General features: G+C 40.7%; 1 pseudogene; it reads left to right on the top strand.

The window, feature by feature from the left end:
- The first annotated feature begins 6,195 nt into the window (after positions 1-6,195).
- Positions 6,196-6,396, top strand: LOC123648783 (annotated as a pseudogene).
- The last annotated feature ends 16,376 nt before the right edge of the window (positions 6,397-22,772 follow it).

Genomic DNA, 22,772 nt, shown 5'->3' with positions numbered 1-22,772 from the left:
ATCTCTCTAAGGCCTAATTTCTTCCTCACCAGTAAAACAGGGAAAATATGTATATCTCTTAGGTTGCTTGGAGGATTAGAAAAGAGATGTAAAACGCTTAGACTAGAACATGGCACATACTAAGTGTTTAATAAATGTTAGATATTATTATTAATTTGTAGTATATAAAGAGGATTAAAGCTCTTTGGAGAAAAAGCTGACCCATTTCAACTCAGTCATGGCTATTTTTTAAAAGAATAGCACATAGCATTGCCCATGTTTCTTTAAACATTAATCAAGGCCTTGGCAAATATTAGATGTTACTGGATAACTATACAAGCCACGAATTCTCCACAGATAAGGTTCAGACCAAGCCTGATCCTGGGGAGGAACGTGCTAAAGCTTCCCTGTCACAGCAGAGCTGTCTTTATCAGCTATGATCAAATGATTTTTTATTCTTTTTCCACCATTTGCTTTTAAGCCCTTTGGTGGCATTAACATTACTTTCTAGTTGCTGAGCTTGAGAAACTCAAGTCTGCTTTCTTAACCTGAGGGAAATTCCAAAGAAATACTTATTACAGCTTGCTCACAGATGGCTCTTGGGGGTTTAGGAGTTATTTCTTCCACAACATAGTTTAACTGAGAGGTCAGATAAGGATGTCAGGTTCAAGCCAATGTAGACTGGGAGGCAGTGGGGGAGAGAGGAAAGGGAAGAACCAGCGGTCAAGGGCAGAGACAGAAGCCAAGAATCCTCATCAGTTTCTACCCCAGGTAGATCATCATAACCTACTGGACCTCGGTTCTCAGCTAGAAAATCAGACAGGGGACTGAACTGAATGTATTTATTTCAAAAAATGTATGGGGTACAAGTGTTTTTTGTTACATGGATGAATTGTATCATGCTGAACTCAGAGCCCTCAGTGTCCACGTCACCAGAATAGTGCACATTGTGCCCTATAGGTAGATTTTTATCCCTCACTCCCCTCCTACCCTCCCCCTTCTTAGTTTCCAATGTCTGTTACACACCTTATGACCATATGGATCTCTTGTTCAGCTCCCACTTATAAGTGACAACGTGTGGTATTTGTTTGTCCTGAACTAAATTTATAAGGTCCCATCCAAGTTTAAAAAAAGATGAAGAAAAAGAAGAAACTTAAAAAGCCCACTTGGGTATTATGTTGGTGACACACAGCCTGCCAAAGTGTTCTCTAAAACGTTATCATTTTCCTTTTTGCACACCCACTCCCCGGCCCCGGCAACTCCCTTTCTATCCCTCTCACACCACCAGGGCTGCCTTTGCTGCAGCACCGAAGGCCGGCAGAGGGGCAGGTGCTGCACAAGCACATTTCTGAGGACTTTGCCATCAGATATGAGGAGTTAACTCACAGGAGAGAAGGCGTTTGTCCTTGGGATGTGGTAGGGGAGACTCATACCATTTCTACTTTGTCTCCCCACACTCTTGGAACACCTGCCTTGTATACTCCCTTCTCTGAAAGTCTCATCAAATGGGGCACCATGGCTTGGCATGGGACGACACCCCCTAGTCCAGGTGAATGGATCCAGAGTGGACTCCTGACCACAGCTGAGCCAATCAGATGCTCTAGGGGATTTGGAACTTGGATTCTGAGGCATCAGGCCCTTGTTGAGGTGTGCATTGGGTGTGCATGAGGCCTTTCGGTTGAGGTGTCTGTGGAGTTGAGGTGGCCATTTCCTGCCATGAGAGGGCCAAGGCAGGACAGATCAGCCTTCACATCTGCCCCACGCTTCTTTTTCTGCAGGGAGTAGCAGAAACAAGGGATCACACAGCCTCAGAGAGAATAGTGGCCTTGGAAGTAGGAATTCCCCAGAAACCAAAAAATTGCCATTATCGGATTCGCAAGCCATTATCTGCCCTTGTGCTCTGGGAAATAACACTTGTATCATTTGGATACATTCATTCTCTTCACTTCTAAAGCTAGTCTGAGTAGGTCCCTGTTAGGCTTTAAGAAGCAAATGCCTACTGGCAGAAGAGCACGGAGGAATTTATGCTGGGGCTCGAGACCCCAATGAGTTCATGACTTGAGGGAATAACTCTCAAATAAAGAAAATTCAGACACTGATACAAGTGACTGTAGACATATTTTGAGGCAGAAGGGTCTTCTTGGGGTCCTTTAAAGCCACAGGCAGCTTCCTGTGCTATCTTCCTGACCTTGGCAGGAATTCTAGAGGAGCATGCTTGGCCAGGCTGACTGTGTCATTGCAAAGCAAACAGCAATTAAGCTCTGAGATCTTATAGATGAAAAAAATCAAAACTCAAGTGGTGTATGTATAGCTTAGACTTTGAGAAAGTTCTCTCTGGAGGCCCTTCTGGAGGAAGAACGAAGCCTTGTGCATCTGACGCAGTCTGCTCCTGTGCCCAACGGCCCATCCACTGCTCAATCTCATGCGAGGCAGCGCTGCATGATACTCAAGAGCACACAAACAGAGCCAGGCGCTTGAGTGCAAGAACTTACTCCACTCTGAGAAATAAAAATAAAATCCTAAGCCCCTCAGCTGACTGTTTGGACTCCCTCTTGGCAAGGGGACCCCAAAGAAATCTTAAAAACTGAATTTCTGGCCAAGACAGGACAGGAGGTCAGACACCACTAATAGGCTTTCTTCCCTAAGGGTTAAACAGAAAGCAGCCCTTTGGAAAGACTTGCTCCACTGCTGATTTCAACCAACTTACTGGCCGCCCCTCCCTTTTGTGGTTCTGACGGGACAGCCAGCCAGCATTCCTCCCTGATAAGAGAACCACGGCATGGTTCTGACCAGTCTACAGAGGCTGTGCCCAGAGGGGCCTTCTGCTTCACCTTTTGACATCACAAGGCCAAAAACTCCACCCCCGGAGCATGCTAACACACCATTTTTGAACATGTGACCCATGAAGAGGCATGAAGCTCAATTGGGCATGCACATAGTTCTCCTTTCGTAAATATGCATGACTATTAAATATGTATGTTTCTGTTCCCTTTACCCCTCCCCTAAAGGGCTTGCACTCCGTTTTCTGCCCAAGGCTATGCTTCCCAGCCTGCAAGAAGGCCAGCCAGCAGCAGGCTGCAGCCCGTTATGAGAATAAAACTCTCCTTTCCAAATTTATGAACCTCCTCATTCTTCAGTTGACAATCCCTACCTTGGACAAATTGCTTAATACCCACCACACTGGGTTCTTCTAACATCAAAAAAGATCATGTATGGAGCAGAGCATCTAGTAGGTTCTAGATGCTGTTGTATGTATTTTTACATGAAAATAAAAGCTGGGACGTATGCACATGAAATGCCTTAGCTTATTGGTCACAAGAGGAGATAGAGTGACCATTAAGAACCTGGAGGTGTGTGATATGTACATGCGTGGAATCCACGCTTAGTCCTGTAGCTTTAATACCCAGTGGGAATTAATTAAAATTTGTTTTAGAAACTCACCACCTGCAGCAATTTCTCAGTAACAGTCAAAGGGCAGAACAAACTCCCATGATTTATTACCACTACAGATTCTCTTCGACTTAACAACAGGGTTATGTTCCAATAAATCCATCATAAGTTGGAAATATCATAACTCAAAAATGCACTTAATACATCTAACCTACCAAACATTATAGTTTAGCCTAGCCTACTTTAAACATGTTCAAAACACCTACATTAGCCTATGGTTGGGCAAAATCATTGAAGACAAAGCCTATTTTATAGTAAAATGCTGAATATCTCATGTCAGTGTATCATACCACATAGAGCTAGCCTGGGAAAAGATCAAAATTTAAAATTCAAAGTACAGTTTCTTTAGCACCATCATAAAGTCAAACAACCCTAAATTAAACTATCATAAGTTGGGGACCGTTTGTATGTGTGTCAGACAGGGTTCCTCACAGTGGACTATTCTGGTAATGTCTTTTTCTAAGCTTCAAAGCAAAATGCACCATTCAGTGGCAAACTCATGGGTTTTATAGGCTGAAGGATGCAAAGTCAACAGGTTTGTCTCCTTAAGTGAAATGCTATATCAGAACACTAGCACAGAGTAAATACTCAAGTGTTCATTTCTTTCCTTTCCTTCTACAAAACATTAACTATGCCACCATGTAGGGCTGCAACAATCCAGCCATCTCTTAAGCACCTCCTTGTGATAAAATCTTGGTGGTTACAGCATGTGCTTTTATGAAATGTATTACATTCATTTCTCACAACACTGTACAGTACTTCTACCAACCTCTGGAAAAGTGTAAACTTTTAGACTCTACTGCTTCAAGACTTCAACCCACCCCCCAACCAACTTAACCCTACGACTTCACTGCCTGCCTCCCTTCCTGCAAACACACAGTGTGCACACACTTGACCCTTACCTGCTGAAACTTCTTTCCAGATTTCCAAAATACCCTCCTTTTCAAGTCTTCATGCTTTTGCATTTGCAGTTCCTTTTTTCTGTGTGGATGGAAAACTGCTGTCAGACGACACTAATGTCTCCTGAGGAAGCTTCCCCAGCTCAGTCAGATAGAGCTAATCACCCCACCCTCTGCGCTTGCAAAATACTTTCAGGTTATCCAAAAAGTTGTTCTGTTCCAGGTCACTGCTCCAGATCTCTGAAGCAGGGACAGGATGAAGTACAATTTTGGCACTAACTGCTCTGGAGGAGACTTCACTGTGTGTCAGTCAGGTGCCCAGCAGGGAATGTGGCATCTGCCAAGTGAGAAACTTAAAGAGGTTTCAAAAAATAGCCTATTTACAAAGGTAGGCAGAATCTAGGAGAAGCACAAGGACAGTGCAATACCCCAGGGCTGGAAAGAGCAAGGAGTTGTTATAACTTTTAGGCTGAAGAAGCCAAGGAAAGGGGGTAGTTATTAGAACCCAGAATAAGAGCTGTACATAGAGGTCCACGTGGCCGGAGCACTGGCCCTTAGTGAAGGGACCTAGACAATCCCCTGTGGCCTGACAGGAAAGGAACTGAGAGTAAATACTCCATCCAATCTCCTCGCTCACTGCCTGTTGCCTTCCATTGGCCACACCCATTAGGAAGCCCCGGCAAGTGTCCCATTGATGCGAGCCACTTGGCCAGTCTCCCAGAGCCAGAGCAGGGGGAGAATGGCTTGGGAGGGTCGATGAGAGAGATCTAGCACCCTGTGCATGGTGACAAGCTTTTTGCACCCTGTACATGGTGAAAAATTCTTTGAGCATTTACTGTAAATACTCAACCAGTAGCTTTTAGACTCAGCAGTAGTAAGTCAACCACACATTAGAGATATTTAGCTAAAGGATCACAAGGTGGGCTCCCCAGGAAGTATACCCTGAGATGAGCATTAGCTTGCAGGATGTGTATGTGGGGTCAACTCCTGTGGGAGAGAAGGGAATGAAATCTTTGTGGCTGTTCCATTGTCAAAGGGGTCCAAGGGTCTCAACCAGAGAAGATTCCAGCTTTGAATCCCAATAATGGAATATATTTTCCATGGCCCTTTTTTGGTCCAACAATAACAGCCACTTGGGCTCCTGTGTCTAGTAAACTCAGGAATGTCCACATTCTCCACACTTTCTAGCATAAATGGACTAGAGCAGTAAGGGGAACCTGCAGCCTTAAGGCTACATGTGACTTTCTAAGTCCTTAAGTGTGGCCTTTTGACTGAATCCAAATTTTACAGGACAGATTTTTTTTTTTTAAGACAGGGTCTCTAGGGCTAGAGTGCAATGGTGTTATCCCAACTCACTGCAGCCTCAAACTCCTGGGCTCCAGTGATCCTCCTGCCTCAGCCTCCTGAGTAGATGGGACTACAGACATGTGCCACCACATCCAGGTAATTTTTCTACTTTTTGTAGAGACGGGGGTCTCACTCGTGCTCAGGCTGGTCTCGAACTCCTGCCCTCAAGAGATCCTCCTGCTCTGGCCTCCCAAAGTGCTAGGGTTACAGGTGTGAGTCACCAAACCCAGCCACAGGATCTTTTTAATGGGGAATGGTATTGAGATCTCAGCAGCGTGTGATTGGCTGCGAGGAGGCCATATACTAATGAGATCCAGTGTTCCTATTGCTGCCCTAAAGAATTTCTGGAAATTTACAAGTGAAAATAGTGTTTTGAACTTTGTCATTTGACCAAATTGTTATGAGATATAAAATGTATTTGAAAAAGGCAAATGCCCTGACTCAAAGGAAAAAATAATTTCACCATCATTTAAAAGTGTTTGGCTGCATTAGACTCATTGGAGGTGTCCCTCACAGCTTTAAGACTCTGCTTTCAGAAATCATTTCTGCAGTTTGTTGTTAGAAAAGTTTGTCTGAATGTGTGCAGCATTGGACACCATAATGTACAGCCTTTTCTCCTGAGTGTGAAGCTGGTTCTTGCTATTGCTTTGCTAGGACTGCTGCTTGCTTTTGATGTTTACTCTGCTCCTTCTCTGGAAGAAGAGGGTATGGTGTGAGTGGTTTCTGTAATGTAAGAGATCTCACTTTGGAGGTTAGGAGATTTATATCAGTCCCAAAAGAAAGACTCTCAGGTAATAGCAGTTCTTCTCTTTTACTAATAATTTATTGCTGCCCAGGGGCCATTTTTCACTTACTTCTTAACTGCTGTGTGATTTCCAGAAGACAGACCTCTTCACTGGATAGAAGACAGCAATGAGGTAAGTCCCTTTGGAGCATCTTCCCAGCCCATTTGCTTAACTGAATCACCACCTCCTCAACCACACCGGCAGGCCCCAGGAGCCATCTTATACAAGGGACCAGGCCACTGGACACAATTGATAGGACTAGGGTTGGACATCCCATCCAAGCTGGACCAGAGCCTTTCCTTGGTAATTTGGAGAATCTGAGGGGAGCAGATTGTCAGAGAGAAGAGGTATTAATAAAATAGAAGGAGATTTTTTTCAGTTTTCCAGCACTTGGACTGAGTCCATTTGTGGTAGGCAGAATTCTAAAATGGTCCCTAAGGTGCTGCCGCTGGTGTACACACCTGTATAATACCCTGCCCCTGAGAGTGAGAAGGACCCATGAATATGAAATATTGCTCCCATGATTTATTATATGACAAAAGGGATGGTACAGATGTAATTAAGGCCCTAAATAAGTTGATTTGGAGTTAAAAGGGAAGATTATCCCAGGTGAGTCTTTTTTAATCAGGTAAAAAGCCTTAAAAGCAACAGAGACATTCTCTGACCAGCTCAAGGAAGAAAGCGAAAAGCCATAAGGGAACTGCATATGGACAGGGGCCGCCTCTGGGAGCTGAGGCCTCAGTCCTACAACCTCCAGGAACTGAATTCTGTCAACAAATAAGCTGAATGCACTTGGAAGCAGGACCCAAGTTCCAAAGGAGAACCACAGCCCCAGCTGACAGGTTCCTGCAGCCTGAAAGAGAGATTCAGCTTACCTGGACCCTGATTCCTGACCCATGGATACTATGACATTATAAACTTGTGTTTTGCAGGCCATGAAGTTTGATGGCAGTTTGTTACACAGCAATACACAGCTAATCTGCCATTCGGAAGGCCTAACTGGTTAAACAGCCTAACACACTTCCTCATTAAATTTGTCACTTTTTACCTGAGCCAGTTAATAATAGTTTATTTGAACCAGAGGGTCCTAATATACTTTTAGCTCCCTTACTCCAGAGAAAGAATAATTAGCTAATGCTCAAAACACCAACCCGCTTAATCCCTTTACATGTTTCCCTCCCTTCGCCCTCACCCGGTGGAGGATGCAGGTCTGAGCAGAATGGATAAGAATGGGATGGATAAGGACAATCATGGAAGAATTCTAAGGAGTGGATGTGGGTGGAGAGCAGGAGAGACTGCTTATGATGGGAGCAATTAAACAGAAAGTCACAGCACAAGATGATTATCTCAAAGTAATGCATTCGAACGGAAGTGTGCTTTCTAATGAGGTTAAAAAAAGGAAAAATAGAAAGTTTTTTTTTTTTTTTTTTTTTAAATATGCTTCATCATGCCTTTAGGCACCAGAGAGGATAAAATAGTGAACATTTTGCTGTTTGGTGACCTCCGCCTTTAAATTTTATCCAGCGTTACAAGGACAGTTATCTTTCAGAGCCAATGTCCAGCCATTCATCTTTCTAACCATAGCAGTGGCCCCAGAGTCATTTTGTAGGACATGAACCCACTCCCTAGAGCTAGATGCGTCCTTGGTAACTGGGCCAGATACACACAGACTCTGCGCAGGTAAACTCTACACAGATGCTCACAAAAAGGGGCCTTTTGTGTTCTCGGTGGCTGCCGCAGCAGAGAAGAGGCGCCACTGCTCAGTTCTCCCTTCAGGAAAGGAGCAGAGTTGGAGGGTGGGGTCAGCTGACAGCCTCCGCCTGTAGGTACCTTCAGAGTTGCATTGGCTGCTGAGCTGAAGCCACACTTGTTCCAGGCAACCCGCAGCTAACGAGTAAGCACCACAGAAGTAGTAGAGCCTGGTGTTTCTACCCGACACGGACCACAAAACCAAAATCTTTGCTCTGGAGTTCCCCACTGAGTTGGCCCAAATTTTGCCATGTCTGCTTAGTGGTCTGAGGCCTCTCCCTGCCTAAGGCTTCCTCCCACTTTCCTTTAGCAGGTGTCTGATTGCATGGTGGTGTGTAGCCTTCCCCTGTCCAATCAAGCTTCCTCTTTCTTTTCTCTTTCACGTCTCTACAACCTCTTGTGCTCCTAACTCCATCTCAGCGCCTGCTTCCCAGAGGACCCAGCTAACTCAGTGCCCACACTTGGCCATGTATGGACATGGAGGAGAAGAGGAAACCAATCTATAGAGAGAGAAGGATGAAGCATACACTCAGCAGAGGGAGCGGGAAGGAGGGAAGGAGAGAGAGAGAGAGAGATCTGACTGCTATTTCATCCATGAGTTCCATGGGACACTATTAGTAAATTTCCCTTTTTTTTCTTCAGTTAACTTACGCTTTTTATTCTTTTGTTGCAAGCATAAGTAATTAATCTATATTTAACACCCTTTTCAAAAGGGGGAGAGGAGTTAGGGCCACAAAACCATCCTGCTAACTGTACCCCACACATGGCTCCAATATGCAACCCCAATCCACCCACCATCCACACCATTAAGTCTGAAAGGGATGGAAAAACACCAAGAAAATTTCTCCAAGACAGGTGGGGAAAGGGACATGGGGAAGGAGATCATTAACACTAATTGAGATAATCGTCTTATAGTACAGAAAACAAGGGCAATTTCAGCTAATAAAGTTAACCAAAAGAGAAAAAGTATAAAGGTATAGCTTTGAAGCAATTAAAAATAGGCTGTTTTAAGAAATGTGCTTTACTAGCTCCATACGTAGGTAACAGAAGGGATAGAATGAAGAATATATCTATTTGGTGACCTCTAACATTCAATCAATGTTAGCAGCATACACTGATTGAGCACCTACTATGTGCCGTGGCCTGACCCCATGTCTATCTGTCATCTCCTTATTTCCTAGATGGGGGAAGCCTGCATGTTTTGATTGTCCATTTTTCACTCTGTCTTTAACCTGCTTGAGCTAGAGTTGTCCGAGCTATAGATATATTTCAAATTGATTGTTTTTTTCTTTCTTTTTATGACCATGTCTATTAGTAGCATAAAGGATTAGGAGTGTGCGGGCCATCAACTCTTAATGTGGTAAAAATGTTTTGAAAATGTCCAGAATTTTTCTTCACATCCCTAAATATTTCTAAGACTCTGAACTTCTTCAAAGTAAACCTGCTTTAGTTCAACCAGTGGGATTCTGTGTCAATTCATTGACAGACCTGCCATTAGATTGTATTTGTTTTATTCAGTTAATAGTATTAACAATTCTATTTCACTATATACTTTTATACCTGTGGAATATTTCAGCCACTTTAATTCAACAGGTTTTGGACATTAAAACTTGGAATATATTGGATATTAGAACCTGAAATATATTGATAGGAACATTACTTTTATCTAGTTAACTGTGTTAGATAATAGCATAAATGAACAACTTGTTGTAGAAAGTATTCTGTTTATAACTAGCCTAGGTACCAAATGCTTGGTTATGTTATTTAAGTTAACAAATGTTAAATAAGCAAAATTGACATGTAAGGATCCTCATTCATAAAGTATAGTAATCCTACGTATTTTAATCTAAGTAATGGCCCAGGTTGGGCTTTATGGAAGCAGATGTTGAGACAAAATCTGGGGTACAAGTTGTTTACTGGGGACCAACACCGTGAAAGGAAGGGAGGAAGAAGGATTGGGCGGAGTGAGAAGTGACGCAGCCCTGACAAAGCCTTGGCCGAGCCGCAGAGGAGCAAGTGTTCGCTGTTGCAGGTGGACAAGAGTGCAGGTCCCTTGTACCCTCCTTGCTCAGCCACTGGACGGGTTGCTCGTGGAAGGACAAGGGGGCTCTTTGCAGCTGAGGCAGAGTGTGAAGAAGCAGAGCTGAAACAGTCCGCTGTCACATTCCCTACAGCTGGCCAGCAAGTCCTTCCTTGAAAGGGGATCTGGTGGCGCTTCTCCATGTATATATCATATCTGGCATTTTTGAAATTATGTTCTAGAGCACCAGCCTTCTGCAAGGTAAACTGGCAGCGTCCTGAATTTATTTGTCCTTGAGTGCCTATTCACCTTCCCCATCATGAAAGTCAGACCACCTATATGAGCATATTAAAGTCTCTGGAAAAGTCAGTAATCGAATCTGTTTAACACTATTTAATCCATTAACTGTAGGACACTTTTTGGAAAACCAGTGTGATATTTCTTACAACACTAAAAGAAAAAATGCTGTCTAGCACAATGAACTAAGTAGATAGGCTTTTTTTTTTTTAATAGAAACTTCACTTCTTTCTGATAATGGGAACAATTCCTTGCTTAGGAATAAAGGTGAAGCTTTGTTTAATATACTTTCTAAACCTATAAAAAGAAGTATGGCTTTTATTTCTCCCGTCTTCATTGCTTTTAAGTAAAGTGGTAGTAAAATAGAACAAGTTGGTTAATAACCACTTTCTATAACTAATCACCATAATTAAAGTGATGGCCTAAAACTTGGAGCTCAGGAAGAAAGGCCCCATGTCGCTCAGTAAAGCTGCCCAAACCCACACAAACGAGCCAGTTCAACACAGGATGTTCACATTCACGTGTGATGCCCATGGCTTTTAACTGAAGGCTTAGAGGGGAGTTAATCACTAGGAGACCACTTATGCAGCTTGCTGGAAGTTGATTCCTTCTGTGCCTCTGATCTATATTTGGAGAGCATTAGAAGCAGCAAAGAACTGAAATCAAGAGAGGGAAACAGATTTTATGACTTTCATCCAGCAACTTTGCTGAAGACACATTTTCTGATTGGAACCCAAACATCCCAGGCCTCTTACATTCGAGCCTCTTCCCTCGCTGTCGAGCTTGCTTCATGCCTCCTTTGCTGCATTATTGGCCCTGACCTTCCCATTCTCAACATGAGTTTTGAGCCAACCCAGTACCTCTTGGGCTTTCCCAGAAATAACCTTGGAGATGCAGGGCGGTGGTTCCGGTTTCCTCCTGGTATCACCCACTGCCCTTCCTGCTGCTGTCTGCTGCTCCTGGCTCTTCAGGAAACAAAGTCAATGTATTTTTCTTTTCAAAGGCTCCAAGAAGTTGTTTCCAATGGCACTGGGAGAAAGGGCGGCTCTTCTGTGGGCACGTTGGCCCCATTTTTCTGTTCATTCCGTCCTGCTGCCATCTGTCGATTCAGAACACTGGGAATTCCACAGATGATGCTCCGAGTGCTTCCTGTGGAGACGACTATAAACCCACATATATAAAAGGAATAAGAAACGAATCGTAGATATTTTGTGTAAATGAAATTGTAACTTACCTCAAATCATTATTATTAGTAGTAAACACTTCTTCGGGGTCAGCAATATTGTTTTCTCAGAATTAAGTGCAAAATTAGAAATATCTCTTTCTTCCAATTTTGGCAGAAGAGAAAAGGGATGACTCGCTGTCGAGTGTTTTCTACCATTTCTGAAATCCAGCCTAACCTCTCACTTTCATTCTTTGATCTCCTGGACTCCATTTTCCCCTGAACAATTCTCTGACTCCCTTCTGCCTCATACACACTCCCCCAGCCTAAAAGGGAGCAATGAATTGGTGGAAATTTTAAGATTGTGTTCTTCTTTCCATCTCATTCATATTAAATGATGAACCAAGAAATTGTATAATAAATCATTTATAAAAAAGAAATAGAGACCATACTAATAGCATTTTGACCATAAATCTTAATCAGAATATTAACACCCAGCAAATACAGATGGTATCTGGACTAATAAGAAAAACCACAGAGATCTGCCTGATTATTTACATAGGAGCAACCAGAATATTACTTTATTATATGGGCCTTCTTAAGTTTACTTTTCTGGATGTTACCATAAGGAATCTCAGGTGGACTTTTAAAAGCCTTTATTATTTGCTATCCTGAGGTTTAGCCTCTTACTTAGCCAAGCTAAAGAATTTCTCTCCACCAGATTTCACCAGCACTATCTATAATAAGTGAATTCCTCTGTTCTTGAGGACCCTAAAATACCCTAAGTTTCCTGTGCTGTTCAGAAGTGACCTTCCTTACTCACCTGTAGGGCTAGACCCAAAAGCCAGGTATCCGGCCAATTTTTCAGGCAGGGCTTTGCAAATGTTGGTTCCTTAGTTCCTCAAAAGAGTCTGCTCATATCTGATTAAATAAATATCTTTCCCAAATATGACATTCCAAGCAAGGCCTTCATTATATAACCTTTTCCAATTATAACCTGGTAAGCAGAAAACAGATTGTTATTGAACTTTTGCTAATAACCATATTGCCGTGAAAAGTAAGAATACCCAAATAATAAATTTGGAATTCAAGTGGTAGGGGGAAGGGGGTCCATGAGAGAAAAATACATCATTTAAAAATGAAATGAATTCACTGTGTTTCATCTAAAATAGGAAAAAGAAGTTGGAGTGGCTTTATAGAATCTCAGATGTGAAGGTTGCTTTGAGCTCAGTAAGTGAAGCTCAGACTTTTCATGGTAGTTTTAAGGCAAGCATTGAAGATAATGCTTCAGAATTTTGCAGTTTTGTCTTATAACGAAAGGGAGGTAAGAGTGAACTGGACACCTGCTGTTTTTATCTGTCAGCATTGACTTTCCTTACTTGGTAACAGAACCTCAACTTCCCTTCAAGAGCTTCCTGCTGCCCCACCCCCACCCCACTTCTCACTCCTTTGTTGTTTAGGTGGTACCAAATCAACACCAAATAACCTGGGCTCACCCATCCAGCGAGAATCCGCAAGCCTTGTCCATGTATAGCCTAGAATGTTAATGTAGCCAAGTCACTGTGATTGAATTCTGATATTCTTTCTGTGATCACCACAAAGAGAAACTGTTTTGCTTCCCCCCACCCTTCTAGTTAAAAGCATCTTTACAAAATAAAAAAAATTGAAAGTCAAAAATAAATAAGCCGAGCATAGTGGCTCATGCCTGTAATCGCAGTGTTTTGGGAGGCCAAACTGGGAGGATCACTTGAGACCAGGATGGGCAACATAGTGAGACCCCATCTCTATGAAAGTAAAAACATTAGCCAGGCATGGTGGTGTGTACCTCTAGTCCCAGCTAGTGGGGAGGCTGAGGCAGGAGGACTGCTTAAGCCCAGGAGTGGGAGGCTGCAATGAGCTATGATGGCACCACTGCACTGCAGCCTAGGTGACAGAGCAAGACCCTGTCTCTAAAAAAAAAAAAAAATATGTATTCACACACACACACACACACACACACACACACATTATTTCAGTTTACAAAAGCAAAGTCAAATAAATTTTTATGGGTTTACAGATAGCTTAAGAAGGGATTCCTAATATAGCCAGAAAATACAGCATTAAAACAAAATCAACAATATTCTAAACACATAGCTACCATCACCCCTCCCTTTATTCATTCAGTCTCATATAATTAATTCTTGTTCTGTGGTATCTTGGGATAGCAGTTTTATTTATTTATTTATTTTTTTGAGACAGAGTCTCACTCTGTTGCCTGGGCTAGAGTGCCATGGCGTCAGCCTAGCTCACAGCAACCTCAAACTCCTGGGCTCAAGCAATCCTCCTGCCTCAGCCTCCCAAATAGCTGGGACTACACGCATGTGCCACCATGCCCGGCTAATTTTTTTCTATATATATTTTTAGTTGTCCATATAATTTCTTTCTATTTTTAGTAGAAACGGTGTCTCACTCTTGCTAAGGCTGTTCTCAAACTCCTGAGCTCAAACGATCCATCCACCTCAGCCTCCCAGAGTGCTAGGATTACAGGTGTGAGCCACCGCCCCCGGCCCGGGATAGCAGTTTTATAAAGCCTTCTGCTTCTCCAGTGAAGAGTTCTGAAAATCCTGATTCAGTCTTCAGGGACAGACTAAAAATTGTCTAAGCAGGGCCAAGAGGAGACTGTACCAAAGAGTCTATTCTTGGAAATGTCAGTAGTTTAAAGTACCTGGTGTAGTTCTTTTCCATGAGGTTCTGAGACAATCTTTATTTGAAGACACAAACTTGGGCCTGTAGCTGATTGTAGGGTCTTCAGGAAAGCATTAGAGGAAAACACAACCTATCTGCAGATGATAAAGACTTAAAACAGCTGTGACAAACCGATTACTGATTATTTTCAATGCGGAAGTCCTGATGAGAGTTCATAACAAGAACAATGCAACTGACAAGGAAATTTCGTTGTTTCTGTGGCATGCAAGATAAAGGTAGTATAGAAATCCCAAAAAAACTTTTAGATAGAACATTCGTAAGGACAATGATTAGCCAATTTTCAAAGTCAGTACATGTTTAAAAAAATGGATGAGCATAATTTTTGCATATAATAATCTTGAGACATGATGTACATAATATACCAAGGATATGCCAAGTGTATATTAAGACTATATCAAGAGTACATAAAGAATATCTCTGGGAGGCCAAGGCGGGAGCATCGCTTGAGGCCAGGAGTTCAAGACCGTCCTGAGCAAGAGCAAGACCCTGTCTCTACAAAAAATTGAAAAAATTAGCTAGGCATAGTGGCACATGTCTGTAGTCCCAGCTAGTGGGGATGCTGAGACAGGAGAATCGCTTGAGCCCAGGAGTTTGAGGTTGCAGTGAGCTGTGATGATGCCACTGCACTCTAGCCAGGTGACAGAATGAGACTGTCTCAAAAAAAAGGAAAAAAAAAAAGAATATCAAGTAAAGAGATTCAGCAAGTCTGGAGTGAGTCCTAAACATATATATATTATATTAACAAAACTTCACAGGTAATTCTAATATGCATTCTCAATTAAAAGCTACTGGCCAAGAAGATGATAGTTTCAAATTAAAGAAGTAAGGTTGTGGCAGGTTTTCTATGAGAAATAAAATGATGACTGTTAACCCTCTAGCGTTGTTGACTAATGTCATCAGACAGAGAGCTACCACAATTCTGATAAATATGGGAAATTTTATCAGAACTATTTCATATTATTTCCCCGAGGTTCACACATATTATTGAAAATGAAGGGGTTGACAAATCTCTAGGGACTTTCTATGAAGTACAAAATTTCTAAAGCATTCTGTTGATAACATTTTACCTGTGTAAATTTAAGATTTAACCTGCCTAAAAAAAGCATGATCCTTTATCTCTAGGTAATGAATAAATAATAAACTTTAAAATCCAAGAATTAATCATATAGCTCAGCAATAAAAACAAAATCCAATTTATGTTTTGTTAATATGTTGAAAAATATATACAAAGTTAACCTTCAACACATAAAAAGTGAGCTCTGCATTAGAGCTCTGCTGAGGCACCACTAGAGGGCACTATAAACAATTACAGAACAAATGCCCGGGACCTCGTTTTTTCTGGGACTTGACTGTAGCATTTGTCTTACTCTTAAACCATTGGTAACAAAAGTAAGAAGGTACTTGTCTTTGAGACTTGGTGAATGTGTGCCCTCATATCTAGTTGCCATACCAGCTTCATGGATATTATTTAGAGGATTTCTGCCAAGGATGAAGGTGCATAAAGTGCAACCTTTTGTGCAACATTAAACTATTTACTTTAATAGCTTTTAAATATTTTACTATAATATATTATAAAATAGAAAATTAGAGAATAATACACATTGATGTACTCATCCTAAGAGTTAATAAGAAGATATAGGTATTTGCTTCAGATACACTCATGTGCTGCTTAATGATGGAAATACGTTCTGAGAAATGCACTGTTAGGTGGTATCGTCATTGTGCGAACACACAGTGCACTTACACAGACCTAGATGTTATAGCCTACTGCACACCCAAGCTGTATGGTATAGCCGATTGCTCCTAGGCCACAAACCTGTACAGCATGTTACCGTACTGGATACTGTAGGCAATTGTAACACAGTGGTATTTGTGGATCTAAACATAGAAAAGGTACACTAAAAATATGGTATTATAATCTTATGGGATCACTGTTATATGCAGTCCATTGACCAAAATATTATGGGGCACATGACTGTATAAGAAATAAAAGACTTTACAAATAGTTTAAGCCTCTTTGAACTTTCTCCCAGTTCTATTTGCTTCCCTCCCTCTCTCTTTAACAATTTCAGATTAAACCACTATTCTGAAATTGATATGTGTCCTTTCCACCCTATGTTTAATACTTATATTACATATAAGGATGCACCATTCATATTATATTCTATTGTTATGTTCTAAGAGACACTATTCTTTCCTTCCATTTGTATTGTTGTCTTTTCTTTTTTCTTTTTTTTCCTGCTACTGATTTGGAAATTATGTTTTCTTCCTATTCTTTAGTACATATTTCCAGGCCAGTAAACATGTTACACATAAGGACCTCAGAATCTTAAATATGATCTTCCTTACTCCCCTTCTTCATGTAATCTATCATTTTGTTCTTGTTTTTTTTTAACCATCATTGCCCATCACCCATAAATATTTTTCCCATGTCTTTGAGTGTTGGCAGTGAGAGGAACATCAGCTCTAACTATGTTGCTGGAAGTCCACGAATAACCTTCTCATTGGTCTTCCCTCCAATCCATCTGAACACTACTGTCAGTGTCATTATCCAAACAAAAATCCAAAGGTTTGAAGCAACAGCTGTGCCAGATGGGAAGGAATCAGCAAAAGAACTCCAGAAGTACAAAAAATCAAGCTGAAAGGACACCCCTGCAAGGGAACACCAGCTCTCTAGCAATGGATACCAACCGAATTCAGAACACTGAAATGACAGAAGAATTTCAAACATGGATTGTAAGAAAACTGAACACTACTATCACATTAATTTTTGCAAAGCACAGTTTTCTTTCATTATATCTCTCTACCACCTGTGAACACTATACTACTTTCTAGCTCAACATTCATGTACGTTTGGAACCACATAATATGTCCCATTATATTTCTTCTAACTTCTCTTACTGTTTCCAACATGAACCCCTTAATCTAAATCATGATCCCTCCTCACTGGTCCACAATACCTCCTGTGTTTATTTCTTCTTCTGTGCTTTTTATCATAACTATAGGCAGTCTTTTCTCTTGTTTTTCTCTATCCAGATCCTGTATTTCCTCCTAAATCCACTTAAGGACAAATTTAAGAGACAATCTTATGCCACCTACTCCATAGCCATCTCTTTTCTCATCCTTAAGACTTTAAAAGCCTATGATACAATTTAACATTGATCATTTATTATTTTAAGCCCTGTATTCCTTAAATGATCATTCCCTCTTGATTGGAAAACAGGGTTGGCTGTTTATTGGCTCTTTCCTTTAACTGAAAGATGCAGTAAGTATTTATTAATTCGAGTTCAACTTCAAAACACTTTAGCAATTAAATACAAAGCATTTGTATCCTGTTTATAGACAATTTGCTGGGCTAGCTTTATCAAAGATTTCCAATTAAATCAAGGCTATCTCCCTCCCTTATTATTTTATATCACTGTTGTAGTCATTCACGTGCTTAGTGAGAATGTAAATATATGACTGTAATGTGCAAGTCTCTGTGCTACAAGTCATGGGGAAATGCAGAGACATAGGACACAAAAGCCTACCTACCCACTAGAGGTCATGCACAAGAGGTGGTAGGTCTGGACTTAAGACTGTCTGAGTTTGAATCTCAGTTCAACCACTTACTGGCTATGTAGCTTTGTGACCTTGGCGAGTTCTTCTCCATACCTTAGTCTGCTGCATAAATAAGGCAAATGGCCAACCTCCTGGAGCAACATTCACTCTGAAACACTGAAGGAGGTGAGAAAACAAATACAGCCATCCCCCTCATACTGCCATCCTTGGTTTTGCTCTCCTCGGTTTCAGTTATCTGCTGTCAAAAAATATTATATATAATAAGACATTTTGAGAGAGAGAAACCAAACTCAGATAACTTTTTTTACAGTTTATTGTTATAATTATTTTATTTTATTATCAGTTATTGCTGTTAATCTCTTACTGTGCCTAATTTATAAATTAAACTTTATCATAAGTATATGCATATAGGCAAAAACATAGTATAATATATATTGGGTTCAGTACTATCCACGGTTTCAGGCATCCACTGGGGATCTTGGAATGCATGCCTGGTGGGTAAGGAAATATTCACTCCTATAGGTGAGAGATCGCCAATCACTCAGTCTAAGACAGCACCCAGCAATCTGATGGACCTGGATTCAGACCCCCCGCCCTTTGGTTGTGCAGCTTTTAAGCTGCATGGTTAGGAAAGCCCAGAAGGCTCTTCCTTGGTGTGATCAGAGCCTGGAATACAACAGCAACTTGATGGGATAGGATTTTGCTTTCAGCTCTATCCTTCTAGCTCATAATTGATAGTTGAGGTTAGCACCAGCTGTGCTGTCTGTAGGATCAGGGAGCTGGAGTGCAAACCAGTGGCAGGATCCATCACCTCAACTTTCATGCTTGGGGAAGCTCCAGCTCCTTCTTGGCAAGAAAAGGACTCAGGCTGTCTGGGTTTGAATTTCAGTTCAAGCACTTGCTGGTAAGCTTTATGGATAAGGCTTGCTTTGGGCTACAGTCTGGGGTTTAAGGCAATTTGTTCTGGTAGATTTCCATGATAAACTGTGTGGGTAAGTGATCTCCTTTTTCTGGAAGGCCAGCCTGTAGGGGATCATTCTTAGACCAATTAACTCTTACTTCTCACTTTCCTCATCTGAAACATGGGGATAATAATAGTACCTACCCTCATGGGGTTGGTATGAGTTTAAATTGTTTACATATAGTATGCCTAAAAGAGTGACTGGCACATAAGTACTCAATTAACATTATTCTTTACTACATGTGCACTTAATTATAACACAAGTGCCTTTCAAGTGATACGATCCTACATGAGTTCAGAGTGAATCACTAACTAGAATTTCCAGAAATGTTTATCTACATCAATCCATAGTTGGCATCCTCTCAAATCTGCCTGTACAGAATCAAATCATGTTCCCAGCCTCAGTGTCTGGATTCTACACTCTGCTTCTTCTATCTGCTTGTTTTGATCCCCAGCCCTGGAGGAATATGGACCCTGTCCACATTCTCTCAACTTCACCTCTGGTAGCTTGTCTGGATGACTAAGAACCACTTGGCTGCTGTTTACCTATAGACATCCCAGACCTCCTGGGGACCTTAGCTCCTCCTAAGGCTCTGCTACTGCTATTTGCCTTACCCTACCCTAGGCCTCTCATTAACCCTAGGCTGAACTTCAATGTGGTCCAGCTATTTAATCAAGCCTTATCCTCCATCCTCTCTCCCTCTAAAGCCTTGCCTTTGACCTTCCCTTCTCCTTTATGATGGTCATATTTGACCCTTCAACCAGGCTTTACTACTTGATGTAACTTCTGTTTTTACTCATTGTAGCTTTTCTATATTTTCACTACTTATAGTATTTCTTTGGTGAGTAATAGTACCAAATCATAACATATTTTATGAGACATTATAAAGTATACAGTAGCTGTTAAAGGATGAGTAAGACAAAATTCTTGCTATCAAACAATTCACAGCTTATAGGAGAGACAAAATATAACAATGCTCATAATATTCCTTTATTATCCTGTCAATGTCCATAGGATCTGTAGTGATGTCTTCTCTTTTATTTCTGCCATTAGTACAGTCGGCCCTCCATATCTGTGGGTTCCCCATCTATAGATTCAACTACGGTGGATCAAAACTATTTGGGAAAAAGCTACAATAAAAAATAACAATAGAACAATAAATAATAATACAAATAAAAACAGTACAATGTAATAATTATTTACATAGCATTTACATTGTATTAGGTATTGTAAGTAATCTAGAGATGATAAAAGTATATAGGAGGATGTGCATAGGTTATATGCAAATATTACACTATTTTATATAAGAAACTTGAACATCTGTGAATTTTGGTATCCACAAGGGTACTGGACGAAATCCCCCATGGATACTGAGGGATGATTGTAATTTGTATCTTCTCTCTCTCTCTCTTTTTTTAAGCCTGGCTAGAGGATTATCAATTTTATTGATCTTTCTAAAGACCAGCTTTTGATATTGTTGATTTTACCTCTTGATTTCCTGGTTTCCATTTCATTGATTTCTGCTCCAATTTTTATTATTTTTTTCTCCTGCTTACTTGGTATTTACTTTGCTCTTCTCCTTCTAGTTTTCTAAAGTGGAACTTTAGATTATTGACTGTAGATCTTTTTTCTAGTTTATGCATTCATTGCTACAGATTTCCCTCTAAGCAATTGCTTTTGTTGCATGACACAAATTTTAATAAGTTGTATTTTCATTTTTATTTAGTTAAAAACATTTGTAAACTTCTCTTGAGATTTCTTTTTTGATCCATGTGTTATTTAGAAGTGTGTTGTTTAATCTTCAAGTATTTTGGGATTTTCTAGCTATCCTTCTGTTATTGATTTCTAGTTTAATTCCAATGAGAGCAGATATTGTGTAATTTCTATTCTTTTAAATTTGTTAATGTGTGTTTTATGGCCCAGAATGTGGTCTCTCATAGTGAATATTCCTTATGAGTTTGAGAGGAATGTGTAATCTGCTGCTGTTGGATGAAGTAGTCTACAAATATCATTATATCCAGTTGCTTGATTGTGCTATTGAGTTCAACTATGTCATTTCCTGTCTGCTGGAGCTGTCCATTTCTGATTAAGAGGGGTTGAAGTCTCCAACTATGATAATGGATTTATTTCTATTTCTCCTTGCAATTTTATCAGTTTTTGCCTCACTTATTTTGATGTTCTATTGTTAGGCACATATACACTAAGGATTGTTAAGTCTTCTTGCACTATTAACCTCTTTATCATTAGTTAATCCCCCTCTTTAACTCTGCTAATTTTTCTTGCTCTAAAAATGTCTAACAATGTGATAAATTTCTTTATAATAGAAGTACGTATAGGGCAGTCAGGAAATGTGATTAGCACTGAAAAAGGGGTGTATGAGTCAGAATTTACTTTTTGTCATTTATCATATCCCAGTTCATAGGTCTAGAAAAAGCACGCAAGGACTCTTTCTTCAGGCATGACACAAGTGGGGCCTGGATGCCCAAAGCTGTAGCAATAAATAAGAAAATCCTAGAAGCTTGTTCCCATATTTGCTTTGCATGTCTATTCTATCTATTTTGCTGAACCATTTCAGAATGAGTGAGGCATTATGACACTTCATTCCTTAATACTTCAATGCACATTAAAAAAACAACTAAGAACTATATTCTCTGATGTAACCACAAAACCATTATCACATGTAACCATTAACAATAATTATCTAATCTACTCTAATACCCAGTGGTGCTTTATTCTCCCTTTGATTCCCACCTCCAGATGCACTATCCATCTTCCTTTGTCCTGCTCGGAGCACTGAGAAGCTGACTTCTACAGACAGCCACAGCCTGGCTCCCAGCTGGGGTCAGCCAACAGCAGGTACCCACACAGTATCAGAGGCCAAGGGGAGCACCAGCAAGAGATCAGAGGGTGGAAGAGAGGCTAGCATACTTTTTCTCATTCCTCCCTGCCAGGTTACTGGTCTGGTTGGCTGCATCTACCACTCTATCTCCTGTTAGGCAGAGCACCATTCAACAGCTCCAGCTGAAACTGATCTCTCATAACTGCCCTCAGGCTTGCTCCTTCAGTTCTAAGAGTAGTTGGTGATGGCTTCCCTGCTAAGCCCTGGGTGCCTCATTATTCCCTGCTGGTTCTGTTAACCCTGTCCATACCTTTCAAGTTTCTTCATTAAATGATTCATGATTAAGTTCTTTTGAGTTGCCATTTGTATCCTGTGAGAATCCTGTCTGATATTTGGATAATCCGTACGCAAAATTCACCATTAGCCCAAAGTGTTTTTAAAGCTTTTTTTAACAAATCAAATCCAACCAAAGATCCCATGTTGAATTTGCTTTTGCCTCTTTAGTCTCTTAATCTAGCAACTCTTCCTTCTTATCTTGTTATTGACTTTTTTCTGAGACCATGACAGTGGCCTTATAGAAGTCCCACATTCTGAATGTGTCCAAGTGTCACTTAATTTGTTCTTTTCTGCTAGTATTTCCTTTAACTTGAATCTAATCAAGCCTTTTGATACAGTTTCCATTTCAAATATTTTTGACCAGAATACAGGTGATGTTATATGATTTATAAAGCATCATCTCAGGAGTCAGTCACATAGCATCATGAATAGTGGGATAATCAGGTAGTAAGTTCAATTACCAAGTAATAACAGCCATATTTTCCCATTTGTAAAAGGTACTTTTCCCCCCCATTTGCTATTAACAAGTGATCTGTGGGGGTGATACTTTGGTACCATGTGACTATGTGGTTCTCTGTCAATTGTTCAGCTAACAGTTTTAACATCTGTTATTGATCCTTGCCTGGATTGATTATTTCATT

This window comes from Lemur catta, chromosome 12 (assembly GCF_020740605.2).
Source record: "Lemur catta isolate mLemCat1 chromosome 12, mLemCat1.pri, whole genome shotgun sequence".
Taxonomy (NCBI): domain Eukaryota; kingdom Metazoa; phylum Chordata; class Mammalia; order Primates; family Lemuridae; genus Lemur; species Lemur catta.
The sequence above is the reverse complement of the archived record's forward strand: the minus strand, read 5'-3'. Positions and strand labels throughout refer to the sequence as shown.